Source organism: Bidens hawaiensis, unplaced genomic scaffold (assembly GCF_021521415.1).
Source record: "Bidens hawaiensis isolate Kalapana, Puna unplaced genomic scaffold, B.hawaiensis_p1.1 tig00031239_1, whole genome shotgun sequence".
NCBI lineage: Eukaryota > Viridiplantae > Streptophyta > Magnoliopsida > Asterales > Asteraceae > Bidens > Bidens hawaiensis.
In genome coordinates, this window is record NW_027495270.1 from 114,407 (window position 1) to 134,195 (window position 19,789).

Below are 19,789 nucleotides of genomic sequence, written 5' to 3' on the forward strand. Positions count from 1 at the left end.
CTGGACCATATGGAGTTTTGTTTTGCCCCTCCTTTCATTGTTGCGTGGTGCTTCTGTTTGATGCCCTTTATCTCTTGCTCTGTCTTGGGCAATTTGTTTTTCATTTCGCGCGAAGATTCGCGATGCTTCCATAAGCTTAGCCCAAGTGGTTGGCATGCCTTCTCTGCTCACGAGAGCTCTGCGGAGTTGATCACTGCGCGCACCTTGTATAAAGGCCACGCGCAAGAGTTGTTCAGTGATGCCTCCAATTGCAAGAGATTCCTGATTGAAACGAGTTATGTATTCTTCAATGGTTTCATCATTCCTGCGTACGCAGTGCATGATGTCATCGGGGTCGCGCGTGTGTCTGCGCTGCTGTACAAAGTGAGCCTGGAACTTTTCTAATAGCTCTTCGAACCCATCGATTTGTCCTGTCGGCAAGCTTTCGAACCAGACTTGCGCTGCACCCGTGAGGCAGCGAGCAAACATGTGACACCATGTTGGCATCGTCCAGCTTTCTAAGTTTCCAGTGTTATAAAAACCTTGTAAGAAATCATCTGGATCTGTTGTATCATCGTACTTGCCTAAACCACTTGGCATCTTGGTTTTGTGTTGAATGGGAGCCTTCGCAATGCGCTCAGCGAATTTTGAATGTTTTACCAAGATGGCTGGCCTATATGGTATGGTTACGTCCACTTGCCCTTTCGCTTGTGGGTTGTATGGTGTGTATAAATCCATATCAGCTTTGGCTCCAGGTGCTATGTGCATGTGTGCGCGAAGCTGTGAACCTCCTGCATGAGTATCTCGCGTCTTCTTCATGCTGTGCACCTCTTCCTCATCACTAATATCAGCTTGTTCGGTGTGAACAGAATGACCGTCTTCCAGCGCGCGCGTCTTTTTTGTTGTTCCCTGAATGGTTTGTTTATCAAATGCGAGCCTTTGTGTTAAATCGGCTAACTTTTTGTGTTTTACCAACTCATTGTATTTGTCCATTAAACGCCGTTGTTCATTTATGAGCCATTCTTTAGGGTTATTGGTTTCAACTTCCGGGCCCATTGGTCCTTTTTGTTTTGTACCAGTCAGATTTTGGAACGTGAGATCGTCTGGGGGAGTTTCAGTTTGATTATGAGGTGTTGTGTTGAAGGGATGGTTACTGGTGGTGCGCGCAGTGTCGCGCGGCGCCCTCAGAACCTGATGTCCCTCATTAACATCCTCAAGCTCATTATCCTCCAGAACTTGATCGTTGTTTCGAACACCGGAAACCATGGTGAAGATTTTCAGAGAGAAAATTGATGAAATAGTGGTTTTGTTGCCGTTGTAACAGGTGATGGCGCCAATGAAGAAGCGTGTATCGACTTACTTGTATACGATCAACGTTCCTCGGGTACGAGTGTGCTATATCACCGATGGTTTTCCGAGATACGAGTTCTTCCACCTACAAAACTAACAGTATCGTGAGCTTACCCCTCAGAAAGGGACAGAGGGGTCCTCTTTGGGGTAACCCTCCGGTGTGAGAATCAGATATTGTAGGAGAGGATAATCAAGATGTGAAAATGAGTAAAGGACTTAGAGTATATTTTCTTGCCTCCCTTCAACTGTGGAGGCGGTGTGGTATTTATAGTATTAGGGTTTCCAATGATTTGGCTCAGACCCCATTGGGGCCTTTTTGGCCTCCTCCTGTTGCTTCGCGCCACGTGTACTTAGGACACATGGTGCTTTTTCATTGATTATTCTCTGACCAAGGTCTTTCACCTGACCCATGTGCCATCACGTGGTGGCACATGGGCTTTGCTGAGTTGTCCACCATTCATTGGCAGCTGTCAACATCAGCACATTCTTTATTCCTTAAAAGATACCTTCTGGAAGGTTGTCTGATGAGTACAATCATGGTTGTCCTTATCCTGATTTGGATTAGACTATTGTCTCATTTGTTGTGTGTCGCTTACGCGCGGCCTTTATGCGCCTATCCCGGGGATGCGCAGGGTCTTCTCTTTATTCTCACACTAAATGTGTGTGTTGTGTGCATATGTGATATGCGCCACGCGCAGATGTTTCATGCGCTTGCGCATAGGTTTTGGCTTTGTGTCTTCATGACATCCATGCGCTTGCGCATAGGTTTTCAAGCCTCTTGTCTATATCTTGTGGGTTGACCCGCCCCGCTCGATGTTAAGGCGGGTGCATACCCCTTCACGCCTCATCATCCTCATCGTCTCGGCCGTCCTGTTGGTCACAGTAGTCATCGGGGCAGTCGCAGGAACATTAATCCACAACCGCAACAACAATGACAGTGACAATGACAAAACAAAGTCATCTAACGCGGCATCACAATCCATCAAAGCGGTTTGCAACCAGACGTTATATCAAGACTCATGCTACAAATCTCTTATAGAGATTAATAAATCAAACTCTACTGATCCAGAAGAGTTACTAAAGCTCTCGATTCAAGTCGTGATCAACACCTTATCAGACGTGGCATTACTGCCAGAAAAACTTACAAAGTCAACTACAAACCAGACGGTGAAAGCCGCGTTAAACATTTGCAAAGAGGTGTTAAACGACGCCGTGGAGTATCTCCGCGACTCGTTATCTGAAATGGACGTTAACAGTAACGAGAAAATGTTAATGTCCACTAAAGTAGACGATATTAAAACTTGGCTTAGTACGACAATTACTAACCAAGAAACATGTCTGGATGCTCTAGAAGAAATAGACTCAAATCTTCTAGAACAAACCAAATCTCAGATGTTGAATACGACGGAGTACGCTAGTAATAGCTTAGCTATCGTGTCGAAAATAGGTGGGATATTGAGAAAGTTAAATATCCCAATACACAGAAAATTATTATCCCAAACGTCTGAATACCCGGACTGGGTGGGTCCGGGTGTTCGGAGGCTGTTACAGGATAATAATATTAAGCCGACGCCTAATGTGACAGTGGCTAAGGATGGTTCGGGTAATGTGACGAAGATTAGTGAGGCTATGGCTATGGTGCCAAAGAAGAGTAAATCGGTGTTTATTGTTTATATTAAGACGGGTGTGTATGAGGAGAATATTGTGTTGGATAAGTCGTTTTGGAATGTGATGGTTTATGGTGATGGGAAGGATAAGTCGATTGTTACCGGTAGGCTGAATTTTGTCGACGGTACACCGACTTTTTCCACGGCTACTTTCGGTAAGTTACTTTTCTTGCTTTACTTTTTTACTTTATTATTGTGTTGGTAATAGATTATAGATGAAGTTATGGTGACTATGGTTGCCGTTGGGGTAGGTTATTTTTAATAAAAGTTTTGGGTAAAATTATTAACTATAGGTTTAGATAGCAACAAATTAAACCGGCCAGATGGTAGGGATGTAAATAAGTTGAGTCGAGCTTGAGCTCAAGGTCAGCTTGTTTAACATAAAGAACTTGAGTTTCATTTTTAATGCTTAAGTTTGGGTTCGTCTTGTTTACTACTCGTATTTATTTGGCAATAGTAATTTTTATATATTATAACTATTTTATATTTTTTTTAATTATAAACTTATATAAACCATAATATAATATATTATTTAGTTATTTTTGTCATAATTTTATTTACAATAACTATTTTTAGATAGATAGTTAAATTCATATTTTTAAAAAGTTAAATAAGCAATAGGCTTGGACTCGTTTAATAGACACGCTAATTTTTAGTCTCGAGCTCGTTTAAGATCGACTCGATTCTAGATTTTTTACGAGACAATCTCAAGTAACTCATGAGCAGTTTGACGATTTACACACCTACCGGGTGATGACAAGTTTGATGGTTACTATTTTCAGATTTTGATTTTCAATTTTCCTTTTCTAGTATTATTTTATAATGATAATATATCAAATCATAAAAGTTGTTTCATGATTAGACCAGTTTGATTTGTATAGACGATTTCAAGATTTTAAACCGAATCAAGCTGTAAATGACAAATTGAATAACAAACCATACCATTTTATATCAAACCAAACAAGTCGACCGTCTTGTGTTAATTAAATCGTTACTTCCAATGTTATAATTAATTAACATATCTAAATCTATGTTGACCGGTATATATGAAACCAACAAAGAAGTGGGGCTAGTATAATATGTACACACCCATTCAAGACACTGCAGAATAATAAAAAGCAGTGCCTTATTAACTTGTACATTGTGCATTAATGTTGTGAAATGATTAAATTGGACTGTATACGTGTTAGTATGTTACCCTAGGTGCACATGGTTTGTTGTACTTGATGTCATGTGACATTATCCCGATCCCTGACACGTAAAATAATATCACAACCATGTGCAAGTTTAGGCTTCAGACGTGACATCAATAAAGTTTCTAAAATATCATCTAGATATTATTATTTTGGAAAATAATATTAATCACATGACAACATAATACACCATAACATGATTGTGCCATTTTCATAAAAAAAAGTTGGGTTTTTAATTATATTTTAATGATTTTTATGATTTTTATTGATTATCAGCTATTGCGGGAAAAGGGTTTGTAGCGATCGATATGGGATTCAAGAACGAGGCTGGTGCAGAAAAACACCAAGCGGTTGCATTCCGGTCTGGTTCTGATTTCTCGGTATTTTACAGATGCTCATTTGATGCATTTCAAGACACCCTTTATCCCCACTCGAACCGTCAATTCTATCGCGAGTGTGATGTCACTGGGACCATTGATTTCATATTTGGGAACGCGGCTGTCGTATTTCAAAACTGTAGAATCATGCCACGTCAGCCTTTATCTAACCAGTTTGTGACCATCACGGCTCAGGGAAAGAAAGACCCGAATCAAAACACGGGCATTTCGATCCAAAAATGTGATATTTTACCGTTTGATAATCTCACGGCTCCTACATATCTTGGTAGACCATGGAAAGAGTTTTCGACTACAATGATTATGCAGTCTAAGATTGAAAAGTTCTTGAACCCATTGGGCTGGATATCGTGGGTCCAAGGTGTGGACCCACCTAAGTCAATATTCTATGGCGAATACATGAACACTTGCCCGGGTTCTGGTGTTGCTCAACGGGTTAAATGGGCTGGGTATAGGCCCAGCCTAACGAGTAGCGATGCCAACAAGTTCACTGTGGGGTCGTTTATTGAAGGCGCAATGTGGCTACCACAAACAAAGGTGATGTACGAGTCAAGTTTATGATCGTGATAACGGTGTCATATACTCTTTTTGTTTGAGTGGTTGTTTCGCGATTCTTTTTCTTTTACTGTGATATGTTGTAATATGCACATTCTAACACGGTTACCCTTGTTGTAATACTTATGAGATATTTGTACTCATATTAACCAAAAACTTATGATAACTTTTGTACTTTATTTTTATTTGATTATCATTCAAAATTCAGTTTCATATTTACACTTGAGAATGAATATATGTTTCAAGTATATGGGGTGAAAGATACATGTATGGTGATTGGTGACTAGAGAATGGAAGATAAACAATGTCTTTATCATGATGACAAAAGAAAACGAATATCCTAACCTTTGGGAAGTGGTGGGGAAATGACTTAAGAATAAGATCTAAAATTCTAATTTCAAAATTTTGGCACTGATTGTGGCTAGTGATTAAATGGGACCACTATTAGTTGGTTATTTTAATGTTACGGGGTCATTTTAGGTAATTATATTTACATAACATTGACTGAAAAAATTGAATATAAGAGTTCGAAGGTACGAAGTGCACATTTGATCAAGACTATTATAATTTAAGGCTTTATCTTTATCTTCATATCAACCAAAAATACGTATATCATAAAAATTTAGCGAATCTATAAAAAACATGCCACATTTCATTTGGTACAATTACACGGAGTAAGTAGGGGATATGTATATTTACCAATTCACTGTAGCAATTGGTAAATTAAGTTATATCGATGAGAAATAAGTATACAATTTCTAATGGAGTAAGAAAATTAACTAAACCTTATTATTCTTATAAAACTAAAGAAATGAGACATATACCAACTCCGATATGAGTGTTTTAAGGGGCGAAGCCCTTAAACTAAACGTGTTCGGTGGCAACGTCTTTGATGGGGTCCAAGGCGCAAAATACAATCTTGCCCCTCATGTGAGGGGTACGTGGATATACAAACTAAATTAAACGTCACATGTTCATTTGTTCAAGGGATGTTATATTCAAACACCACCCCTTGGTGTGTGAGTAACTTTATACGGCTTGCATATGGACTATATGAATCGTATAACCCACATTTATTGACATACATACGGAGGGGATATGAGACAGCTTTTTTCAGTCTATATGAGTTGTATAGATCATATACGAGCCGTATAGGTTTCCTGACTCGTATAGCCCACTTACCACATCTGACATATACGAGTCGTATAGGGGCCATACAACTCGTATAGACAAAATGTCAATATGTTCTTTGACCAGAGATTTATAATTATTTTATGGTCTATATGAGCCGTATAAATTGTATACGACATGTATAGACCATGTATCCAGATTTCCTTGCTCCAAGCCTCCAACCATGTAAGATTTATATGTTGCTTTGTAAGATTATATCAAAAGTTGAGTTAACACATAGTAAACGATGTGTTATACCTCAAAATACATAGTCAACGACGTGTTAGACCTCCAAACACATAGTCAAAGATGTGTTAAGCATTCAAACACATGGTCAAAGATGTGTTAGCCTCTTCTTTATTTTTTTAATATTATAATAACATAACTAATTTTACTTATATGTTGTTTTCTTTTATAACTTTTAATATATAAAGTTTTATATAATTTCGAATATACCGTCAAGACATGTATTTTTTATCTACATGTTGATATTATTTTTTTAAACCATGCCGAGTCAAATTTGATTGAACAATTCAATACTAATTTAACACGGTTCAGTTTTAAGTAAAATTTATGTTGGCCCGTATATAAAAAAACAAGTGTCAATGGTATATTCAAAATCATATAAAACTTTATATGCTAAAAGTTGTAAAAGAAAACAAATTATAGATAAAAATAGTTATGATATTATTATATTACAAAAACGAAGAATAAGCTAACACATCTTTGACTGTATGTTTGGAGGTCTAATATATTGTTGACTCTGTGTTTGGAGGCCCAATGCATCGTTGACTATGTGTTAGATAACTCGTCGATGGAACTACCTGTTACATCGTCGGCGATGCATTAAAAGAGGGAAAAATCTAGAGAAATGATTTTTAGGGGACAAATTTAAAATGGGAAAATTCTCAAAATAAGCGTTTATGAAAACGTTTTTCAGGTTTTATGTGTCATTTGCAAGAAATTTTCAAGATAGGCATTATAATCTAGTCGCGATGAGTAGTTTGTATAACCAATTAAAACTTGACACGTGTCTTTAAACTAGCCGTAACGAGCATATTTAATAACCATTTACTCGTCACGACTAAATAAGTTTTATAGTTCGTAATCAACGCCCACGAGTAATCTATAAGTTCTTTAGTCGCGACGAGTAGATTGTAAGGTTAAACTAGTCGCAGCGAGTTAACTACTAATAAACTGCTCGTGTAGGGAATGTAAACCAGGTAAACTAGTCGTCGCGACTAAATGACTTATGAATTACCCGTGGACGTTGATTACGAAGCATGAACCTTATTTAGTCGTGACGAGTAAATGATTAGTGAACCTGCTCGTTACAGTTAGTTTAAGGGCACATGACAAGTTTTAACTGGTTCAACAAACTACTCGTGTGTAATCATAAACTAGTCGTCACGACTAGTTTATAATAAACTAGCTTATATCCCGTGTGACACACGGGTTGTATATATATATATATATATATACTTTTAAACATATTAATAAATATGATCTACGAAAATTTAAAAAACAAATTAACATGTAACCAAGTAAGTTAGATTCAAATGTTTGATGTTTGGACACGTGTCAATTCCATTTTCCATTTTCCATTTTATATGTTTTAATTATTACAGTGTTCACCAAATATAAGTCCACACCTCCCCTTTTACAAATGTTCGTACTATATGTTTGTTTAGAAGGTTTGCCTTAAAATTATATGTCAACAATAAATTATAACTATTTGTAATACATAGTACCCACTTTCAATCACAATGTAATGTAATAAATTATAACTATTTGTAATACATAGTACCCACTTTCAATCACAATGTAATGTCTTAAATTGTTAGCTTATTTATTACCTTGTCTAACGTTTTCTAATGTATATTCAAAGGCATATTAGGTATCCTGTTTCAACCGAAACTCATTTACTAAAAGAAAAGCCATTGACCAGAACTTGTATACAAATACTTTCTAAACAAATCTTTCTATTTACTAAATCTACTGAGTTAGAACATTATGCTTAAATACTTTTACATCTATTTATGTTGACGGTTGTAACCAAAATAATGGAAACCAAGGATAAACATAACTGATTTGACTACTTGGTTTAGTGATGACCGAAACACCAGGTAAATGTGATGTTTTTTCTTTAATTTTATGCACTTATCACTTCTATTTCTAAAACAGTTTTACCACAAGATGGACATGAGACATATTCCTGGAAGTATTTAAATTAAAAACCACATAAGTAACAACAAATATAAAAATCAGCAAATAAGCAAATATTTTAATTCCTCACTTCCTGCATCCTTGTAGTAAACTGAAAGATGTATTCCTGAGAAAATCAAAATCTTTATTTGCTACTTCTAATAAGATTCCATCTTCAAGTCCATCAACTAAAATTGCACCAGCATGAGTTACCAAATCATCCATGTCAATGTATAAAACAACATTAAATTAACAAATAATTATAAAAAGTAAGCACGACTCAGTATATTACCTTGGAATTCCCTTTGAGAACGTTATGTGGGAATGAACAGGGAAGTTAAGTGAATTTCATATAGATATTCAAATAGCCTGTGAAAATGAACAAAGAAAAATTATATATGTTTATAATAAAAAAAAGAGGTGTATGACTATTAATTATTAGTGAACTGTGACAACAAATACCTTCTAGCAGCATGCACTTTGCTAGTTTTTTCTTCTGAATATAGCAGATCATGAAGAATCATTGTAGCTTCAACGGTATTTAGAACTTTCTAGTTCTTTGTATGACTCGCCACCACATACATATACCACCAAACCAGAAAATTGAAAACTAAAACAATTAATATTTCAAATGAGAATAAAAACTGGTTCATGAGAACAAAAACTGGTTCATGAAAGTTGGCTATTGACCCTCAGCTTCACCTTCTGGCAAAAGCTTATGAGCTCTAGTTTCCTTGTGAGCTCAGCTTTACCGTTCGTCCGTTTTAACGAAACAACACTTTTAAACTTGTAAACAGGTCGTTTTTCTAAATCTACTTTTCCTCAAGTGTTTTATATATTATATTGAGACATTTTAACTTGTAAGTTTCTACTTCAAAACCTTTGTTTTTATATTTTCAAAATTTGAGAAATACCTTATTTCAAAAATGCCCTTTCGTTACGTTTCTAACAAAAACTCATTTTTGGTCATCTTATATGTTAGGACCTGTTATGACAAATAAAAATAGGTTTTTGTGGCATGTCATGGGTTTTAAAAGATGTCAATGGCTGCATTTTCGCTTACAGGCCCGGATTTGGCTCGTTTGGGTTCTAGTTCTATTTTAAAACAATGTTTCACGAAAAATAGTTTTAGGTCAGATTATATATCATCAAAACATTAAGTTTGGGGCTGTAAAAGATGTCAAAATAATTTTATGTTACGGGGATCGTTTCTTAGATTGGCGAGCTACCAAATTGTCGGTTTAAGGAAAGAACACTTTTAAACTTGTAAACGGGCCCTTTTTCAAAACCTACTTTTCCTCAAATTTTTATAGCTTATAGTGAGACATTTAACTTGTAGGTTTCTGTTTACAACTCTTTTTTTATATATTTTTAGAATTTGAGAAATACCCGTTTCCAAAAATGCCCTTTTGTTACGTTTCTAACAAAACTCTTTTTTGGTCATCTAACATGTTAGGGCCTGCTATAATAAATAATAATAGGTTGTTGTAACATGTCATGTAAATTTGGGTACATAACTTGAAAGTAATTTATGTACCTGGATACTTTCTAGTTTTAACTTCAAACATCTTGAGTGCTTCGTCTACCATAATCAGTTAATCTCACTGAAGTTAATTATAAGCTAATTATCTTGATAGTTGATAAATAAGCGAGTAAAAGATGCAGAAGGCTGCGAAAGACAGTTGTGAAAATTTCTGTCAAGTCTGGCCTTTTATCATTCCATAAACAAATTATAAATTGTACAATCAATTTTAGACAGAATGATACCCTTAAATCAAACAAAAAATATCTCATAATAGAAGTAATTATCAACTATGAACACTTAAAATAGGCAAACACATTTTACTTTATTAGAAAGAAATCAAAGTATATGTGTAAAAATGAAATTTTTAGAACTTGCTGTGCCACCGCACTCCATTTATGCAAGTTTTATCAAAGTAAGACTGCGTTTTGAAGGGGAGAATAATCAAAATCAAACATAACTCAAACGAACCTAATATTATATAATGCAAAATGTAGTATTTTTCTTCTTTATATCTTGCAGTTTCATAGTCAAAGTCATATCTATACTACCAAAAAAATCAATAATTTCACATAAAATAAATTGGAATCAGTTTAGCGTTTAAGTATTGATCAACACTATTCATTTAGTGATTATAATTAAAATGAAATCGAAATCGAAGATGTAGGGTTCATACTATTGATGAACTCGAATCGGATTTTATAATTAACACGAAATAGAAATCAATTGGGTTAAAACAAAGCAGAGGATGAAGGGTTCAACGTTGAAGAAAGGAAAATCGCTGGCAATAATACCTTTAAACCAGAAAACGATGATCGACATTAAGGATGGTGACGAACGGCACCTGTAAATCAAAATCAGGGTTAATATAATAGTTATAAAAATGAAGATAATGATAAACGGAATTGATTAACACCTAAATTGTTGATGAAGACTTACAGTTGAAGATGATGAATTTGCTATAACTGAGTTCATTGTTAGGGTTTGTAGGGAGGAGTGCGGATTTGATTTTGTAAATAAGAAAAAAGGAAAAATCAGGAAATGCCACGTGGCATAATACGTAAGACCGTCCGTAGTGGAGGCGTTTCTCACCTAAAAATTCTCCCATAACTCTACAAACACCGCCCCCTCTAAGTTATGAGGTAAATTTTGGCAAGGAGAGTTATCCACAAAACGTCTCTCCTCATCTCTTCTAGCCAATCAAATTTTTTTTCCCACATTTATTCCTTTTATTTATATTAAAAAATTTGAAAAGAATTAAAAAAATAATAATTGTTTAATGATTGCTGGAGAGCTTTAAGGCTTTTTACCACTACACCATTTTTTACAAAACTCTTCATTACTGACTAGGATGACATGTGTCACACAATGCCTATATAAGTAGAGTTTTGACTACACATGGTCTAATAGGTTGTGAAATATCCACTCTTTTATTAGATAGAGAGATATTTTAGGAATTTAACCTGAAAAACGTTTTTATAAAAGTTTATTTATTTATAACCATTAATAATCTTCCTACAGAGTTCAGGGGTGTATGGGATTCCTTATTTTGCTTACTTCAATTCGCTCAGTGAAGAGGTAGGTTCCCGCAAAGCCCAGTTGGACCCGCAAGACTCACCTTGAAGATGTACGTCTGCGCAAAGACCAACTGGATCCGCAGGACCCACCATGCTCAGAGAGATGAAGACCTTACACGCAGTAAGCCTGCTGTTCCCGTAGGAAAGCCTCCCTTGGTACAGTACCCTGCCTGTCCCCGCAGCTGTGGGTACAAGCCAAGAAGGAAGGCTACCCGCACTAACAGTAAGGCTACACGCATAAGGCACTAACTCTTATACTTCAGCAATGTCACCTGAAGAAGGAATGAGCAGGGCGGGAATATTCCCGCCCAAAAGAGCCAGTCCGTACGCTTCCAGAAGATCTTTTGTACTATACCTACCAAGGTGTGGACAAATAGACAAGATCTGACAAAAGCAGCCCATGAACCAATCACAGGGTGACAGCTCACTGACAATAGTACGAGGAGGAGCACGCTCCAGTACAAAATGTCACTATCAGCCGCTGCCTACCCACCAACTCCCATCGTGGCACGAACGTAGCCCGTAGTTGGTGGAAAAGGAATATTATACAGCTGGCCGTACCTGCTTGGAAACCTACCTTCGGCTATAAATACTCAAACACCTTGGAACGGTACCATCATCTTCTCTCTAGCTATTTCTCTCTATATACACTTATATTCAGAGCAACCTAGTCTGATTCTCACGCCGGAGGGTGGTCACAAGGAGGAACCCCCCCCCTTCTCAGTGACGAGCTTACGGTGTCTGTTTTGCAGGTTGAGAAGAATAACCATCTTTGTCGGACCTAACCCTCGTGGGAAACATCTACTTAATCCTAAGATTATCCTTAATCTGCTGGGGTCATTTAGTGTTTCTTCATTGGCGCCATCCGTGGGACTAAGCTAGAACTTACTCTTCTTTTTCTCAGTTTTTTCAAACTTCTGGAAAGATGGTTAAGGTTACCCCGATGCCAAAACCACAGAGTAACCAAGAAACTCCGGTAACCACAACCCCAGCTACTGGGGGGAACACCGGTGAATACACGATTGTTACGAACACTACCCCGGTTACCCAAGCCGGGGCAAGTGCAGTAAACAATCCCCTCCTGGGATTCATTGATACTCAGTTGGGGAAACAACAGACGAGACTTCCGCGACAAACACCAGAACAAGTTAAAGCTTGGGCGGAAGCACGTTAGAAAGAATTCCAAGCCGAGTTGGACGAACGTTTACGTTCACTCCAACAGGCCAATGACGAATTCGGAAGCACTCGACAACAGCTCAACATGAGCAATGATTGCGAGTATGTGGATGATGAAGATTGGGAAGAATCTAACAGTGACGCAAACCCTCGTCATAAGGCAAAAGGGAAGCGTAGAGAAGCAGACTTCCACTCGAGAAGAAATTTCGAGGAAACCTTCAAACCAAAGAACACGGGGGGAAACCCACGTGACTTCTCCAAAACTTTCAGACCAACTGTTACGAATGCGGGAACGTCCAAATTTGCAAGGGACATTGCGGAAGCGATCGCTCCAAAGAGTGCCAAACAGATGTCCAACATAGGCACTTACGATGGCATATCTGACCCGGACGATCACTTGAACAGATTTATAGCGGGGGCAACCGTCAGTAATTGGACGGAACCCACATGGTGTTACATGTTCCAGATGACGCTCGTCGGGGCAGCCAGAGCGTGGTTTGATCGTCTACCGGTCCACCACATCTAAGATTGGGCAGACTTCCAGCACAAGTTCAGCCAGCACTTCAGTCAACAAAGAAAATATACTGAAGAGCAATGGACGATCCTCAACTGCATCCGAGAGGAAGACGAATCTTTGCTAGACTTCATCACTCGCTTCAATTCAAAGAAGCTAATTCTGGGCATTATAAGCGAAGATCTTGTTCGCGCCGCTTTCATCCAGGGCGCTGAGTACCCAGAGCTCATCCGCACGTTGACAGGTAAAGATGGCATGCCATCCACGTGGGATGCCATCATAACGGCAGCTAAACGCTTTGCCGAAACGGAGAAGCAAGTGGGTAGAAATCTTCCCCAAAGCACAAACCTCTACACGCAGAGAACAAGAGAAAATAACGTCCGTACCGCCCGACAAAATAAAAAGAGGAAGCTTGGTATTTGGCAGTCAAGGATAAACTTTGACACCTCATCCAGCTCTCTCCCTCTCTTAGGCGGAAGGGACATCATGCACTCGTCGAACCGGAATCCCAGATGGACGCCACTCACCAAAAGCGTCACCGAGATATTTACCACCGAGAGGCTCCCTTGGCCAAAGGCTCCAATAATCCGACAGCGTCAAAACGCTGATCAGAGCAAATCTTGTGACTTCCACGGGACCAAAGGCCACACCACTGAGGAATGCACATCCTTGAAGGATGTCGTCGAAACATTCGTCAAGGATGGGAAACTCACACACCTCGTGGCGTCAATCAAGAACGGAGGGAGGAAAGACAATCGGTACAAGGGCAACGGAAGGAAGCCCGTCGACATCAGCATTCACATGGTTCACGGCAACATCAGCGGAAGAAAACGACGAACAACAGAGCCAAGTGCGTGGAAGGAAGCAGAAGTGCGCTTCCAACGTGTGCCAGGGGGGCCCAACAAAGAAGGCCTCATAGTCATCAAAAGCCAGCTAGGGCACTACATCACCTCCCGCACCCTTGCTGATAATGGCGCTTCCTCAACGGTCATGTATAGGCAGTTCTTCGACAAACTAGACGACGAAGACAAGGAACGCCTAGAAACAGTTTACGCCTCGATGGAAGGGTTCGACGGCAGCACAAACACCCCCTTGGGAATCTTATCTTTCCCCGTCACTCTCACGGACGGGAAGTACTCCCGCACGGAAGACGTGGACTTCGTTGTAATGAGGAAGCCACACCACACATACGACATTCTCTTCGGGAGAGACGGGATGGCAAGATTTAATGCCGTGGTGTCTTCGGTCCATGGTATGATGGGATGGCCAACAGCTGAGGGCGTCGCGATGATCACGGGCATTCCCCAGGTATGCATCGCATCCGTCTCATCTAAACCCAAACCAAAAATGGCTAAACCAACCATCTCTGAGCCAGAAGAATGGGCCTTCAATGGCAAATACCCTGACCAGGCTGTTACCATTGGCCCAACGATCACTAATCCCACACGCACCTTACTCAAACGATTGTTGCAAAAAAATGCCGACATCTTCGCGTGGACACCAGCTGACATGACTGGTGTACCTCGAAGTAAGGCTGAGCATAAGCTCAAGTGTGACCCGGCGTTTACACCGGTCATACAAAAGCGTCGCGTAATGGGTGCTGAGCAGGCTAACGCGTGTAGAACCCAAGTCAAGGAACTCCTTGACGCAGGCATCGTACGCGTTAGTAAATATCAAAGATGGGTTGCAAATCCCGTCATGGTACCAAAATCCAACAAACAATGGCGCATGTGCATAGATTTTAAAGACCTAAACAAAGCATGCCCCAAGGATTGTTACCCGTTACCCGAAATTGACCTTAAGGTAGATTCATTAGCGCCGTTTCGCCTTAAATGTTTCCTTGATGCGTATAAAGGGTACCATCAAATCCACATGGCTGTTGACGATCAGGATAAAACCGCATTTCGGACGCCCGATGGCACATTTTGTTACCAAATGATGCCATTCGGACTAAAGAATGTCGGATCCACATACCAACGCCTAATGGACAAAGAGTTTCATGCCCAAATCGGGAGGAACTTGGAAGTTTACATGGATGACTTGGTCATAAAAAACCTCGAGCCAGAGGCGATGTTGAAAGACATCGAAGAAACTTTCAACACGCCCAGAAAGATAAACATGAAGCTCAACCCGAGCAAGTGTTCCTTTGGGATGGAAGAAGGGAAGTTCTTAGGAGTCATCGTTACCAAAGATGGCTTCAGAGCGAACCCTGAAAAGGTCAAAGCCATTATGAAAATGAAATCACCTGCTACCATCAAACAGGCTCAGACACTGAATGGACGACTAGTCGCATTTAACCGCTTTTTGGCAAACCATGCGGATAGGTCGTTCCCATTCGTGTCAATATTGAGAAATTTCTTGAAGAAAACGCACTTCCGCTGGACACCAGAAGCGGAAGCAGCTTTTCAAGGGATTCGGTCACGCTTGATCGAACTCCCAACGCTCACAGCACCAGAAGTGGGGGAGGAATTAATTCTCTACCTCTCCGCCACAGACAGAGCAACCGGGGCAGTCTTACTAGTAGAACGAAAAGGCATCCAGATGCCCATCTACTATGTAAGTCGCGTCTTAACAGACGTGGAAACCCGGTACACCACCCTGGAGAAATTAGTCTTAGCGCTTGTACAGGCTTCACGCAGGCTAAGACGATATTTCCAAGGCCACCCAATCACCATTCTCACCAACTTCAAACTTGCAAACGTTCTAGGCAAACCCGAGTTGTCAGGGCGCCTAGCCAAATGGGCAATTGAGTTGGGAAAATACGCGATAAAGTACAAGCCAAGACCAGCCATAAAAGGCCAGGTCTTGGCCGACTTTATTGCAGAAGTCCCCGCTTCGCGGGAAAAAGAGTGCCAGGAAGAGGCTCAACCCTCTCCAGCACAAGACATTAACGATGTCTGGCGACTCTATACTGATGGAGCAGCCAACAACGAAGGTTCAGGCGCAGGGTTGAAACTAACTAACCCATCAGGCCAAGAATACACTTACGCTATTCGGCTGGATTTCCCAAGTACGAATAACGAAGCGGAGTACGAAGCATTCTTGGCCGGATTAAGAATTGCGTGTAAGATGGGGGTGAAAAACTTGGAAGCCCACGTGGATTCCATGCTAGTAGCCAACCAGATAAACGGGACGTACACAGCCGTGAACGAAACAATGGCCCTGTACCTCGCACAAGCAAAAACCCTTATGCGCGATTTCAACGATTGCAAAGTTGTGCACATCAAGCGAAGCGAAAACAAATCTGCGGATGCGTTAAGCAAGCTTGCATCGTTAGCCTTCACCCACTTGGGAAAGGACATCCGCGTTGAACTCCTTGGGGCACCATCAGTCCCGCACAAGGAAATTTGTGTCATCCAAACCGGTACGGAAACATGGATGACGCCAATCATAATTACCTTGCGACGGGTGTACTACTAGAGTCAAAGACACAGGCAAGAAAGATACGCTGTAAATCACTAAACTATCAACTCGTTGATGACATACTTTACAGGCGTAATTTTCTTGGCCCACTCCTCAGATGCGTTGACGACCAAGATGCCGACTACCTCCTAAGGGAAGTACACGAAGGCATCTGTGGGATACACGCAGGTCCACGCGCAGTTGTTGCTAAGCTAAACAACGCGGGATACTTTTGGCCGGGGATGCACACGGATGCGCTGGCCTACATCAGAAAATGTAGGTCCTGCCAGCTCTACGCACCCAACACGCATCGCCCGAAGAACGAACTTGTTCCAGTCACTTCTTCATGGCCATTCCATAAGTGGGCCATCGATGTGACGGGCCCATTTCCCACAGCAGCAGGGAACGTTCAGTTCCTAGTGGTAGCCATCGACTACTTCACCAAGTGGATAGAAGCAAAATCCCTAGCCCAAACAACCGCACAACATATCAAAAAATTTATTTGGGAATTTATTATTTGTCGTTTTGGACTTTCACAGAATTTGGTGAGCGGTAACGGCACCAACTTTGCTGACCAGAAGCTACAAAAGTGGCTGAAAGAGCTTCAAATCACCCACACCTTTGCCTCAGTGGCACACCCGCAGGGTAATGGTGAGGTGGAAAGAGCAAACAAGAGCATCGTCGACGGCATAAAGAAAAGACTCTTGGAGCATAGATCCTGCTGGGTGGACGAAGTTCCACATGTCCTTTGGGCAAACAGAACGCTGAAAAAAGCAAGCACGGGCGAAACCCCGTTCAGCCTCACCTATGGCACTGAAGCCATGGTTCCAATCGAGATTGGTCTACCCTCACCAAGAGTCATAACTCAACCAGAAGACAATGATGCGGAAATACGGTTAGACCTTATGCTAACCGAAGAGCGCAGAGACTTAGCCGCAGCGCGTGAAGAGAACTACAAGCGACAAATGCAAAAGTACTACAACACACGGGTGAAACTCTGCAACTTCAATGTCGGAGACTACATACTGCGTAACAACGAGGCTTCGAACCAGGAGCGCCCAGGAAAGCTGGCCCCGATCTGGGAAGGGCCATACATTATTAAAGAAGTTCTGGGAAAGGGCGCATACCGGCTCGAAAGGCTCGATGGCACCCCCATCCCAAGAACATGGAATGGAGCTCAATTACGCAGATGTTACATGTAGATCAATTCCAAACTTGTAACAAACAGGCCTAGAGCCACTTCTAATGGAAATGATTCTCCTTCACATTGATGTTTATAGCCTTACCTTTATACTTATGAACTAACCACACTGATATGTCGGTATTCACTGCATAAATAAGTGAGGGGGGAAGTAAGTCGTTGCGTGTGGAAAGCGGCACAACCCGCATAAACACAAAAACAGTAAAAATTTCTAAGGGGAAGATGAGGAAAACCTTCACGCAGGTCAGACATAGATGAAGTTTGGTCATCCTACTAAGTGAAAGTGACGGTCCTACCCGCACAATCATGATAGAGGAAACAGAACATTAACCTATTATCTGACACGCGTCGAAAGGTTAACTTATTCAAAACACTTAAAAAACTGCTAAGTTAACTAAAATATGCATGAGCAAATCATATAATGTTTACAAGGCAAGGCGTTAACAAAACATTTATATTCACAATTAAAAGTTGTTCAGACGTTACAAAATGGCTAGGTATCTACCCGCCTACAAAAAGTACAAATTTATCCTAACAACTTGGAGGATTCTGAAGATTCAGGCTTCGGGACCACTTCCTCCAAACCCACTTGAACCCGCACCATCATTAACCTTCTCCACAACCGGATGAGAGAAAGCAGCATACTGGTTCACAGCTTGGTCATAGGCAGCTTCAGTGTCAACATCGTGTAGATGAAATTTGGAAAGCGGGATGCCTTTCTCTGCAAATCCTAGACCAAGCAAGAAACCAGCTTTCTCTCCATCCTCATGAGAAGCGTTGAGGGCTGCACTCATGGCATCATCATAGGATGTGTTCGCGAAAATCCGATGCACAACCTACAAAAAAAAAAAAAACTTTTCTAAGTATAAAGAAAAAAGCAAAAAGCAAAGAATAATTAAGCTATGCGTACCTGCGGCAACGCTTCTCGTAGAAGCCAATCTTTATTGGACAAGGACTCTTGAAGGGTAGCTTGAGCTTGATCGCGTGCGCGTTCGGCCTCATTCTTATTAAGGTTGGAAAGCAACACTTCCTTGGCAGCAGCCTCCTCAACGCTTTTAAGCTTGCGCTTAGTGCGATCAAGCACACCCTTCTGATCCAAGAGCTCCTGCAGCTTCTTGGCATCCTCCAAAGCCAAAGCCTCATGAGCCTGCTGAAGCTTCTCCAGTTTGGCTTTCAGTTCTTCATTCTCAGCGCGTAGAGGCTCAGCAACGGCTTCAGCTTTTGTGGCCCTTTCAGTGGCATTACGCGCCGTTTCCTTAGCCAACCTAAGTTGTTCATTAACAACTTGAGTAGCCTTGGAACGGGCCTCATGCCTGGCTTGGATTTCGGCCTCAAGATCCTTGAAGGACTTCTCTTTCTCAGCAGCGGTGGCGGCAAGCTTCTTGTTCTCCTCCCGCAGCGATCGCACCTGAGCCCCCTCCAAGCTACGCGCAGTCTTTAACTTATCGTTTTCACGACAAAGTAATTCGACACGCGGCTGCATCCGGGCGAGTAGAATTCGGAGCTCGGTGGACAACCGGCCTTCCTGGTAACTAACCATGGCCTTCCCCAATGCACCACTTGAAGCGGCATGGCGCGCCCAGTCGACGCAGTCTGCAGCCATCCTGAGAGTTGTCCCTCGGCGTATATTCCACCTTGGGGTATAGACCTCATTGGAATCCGAAACTGCGAAAACAGAAAACAGTTAGGAAAAAATGACAAGGATGGATAACAGGCCAAAGTAACCCCACGCACATGTAGGGTCGATAACAGGCCGATAGCCGCTAAACCCATCACCTGAACCTAAAGGATATCCATCCTAGAGGTCAAGGAGATGGGAAGGAGGTAAAGATTGGACTCCCTCATCAACAGAGGTAAGTCTAGAGGTCCCAACTCTAAACATA

At 40.9% G+C, this 19,789-nt stretch overlaps 1 pseudogene across 1 annotated transcript; it reads left to right on the forward strand.

Annotated features, from left to right (window-relative positions):
- Positions 1-2,142: 2,142 nt before the first annotated feature.
- Positions 2,143-5,327, forward strand: LOC143581914 (pectinesterase 1 pseudogene; annotated as a pseudogene). The gene is made up of 2 exons (XR_013143896.1): positions 2,143-3,151; positions 4,466-5,327. The product of XR_013143896.1 is annotated as a pectinesterase 1 pseudogene (transcript).
- Positions 5,328-19,789: the final 14,462 nt, after the last annotated feature.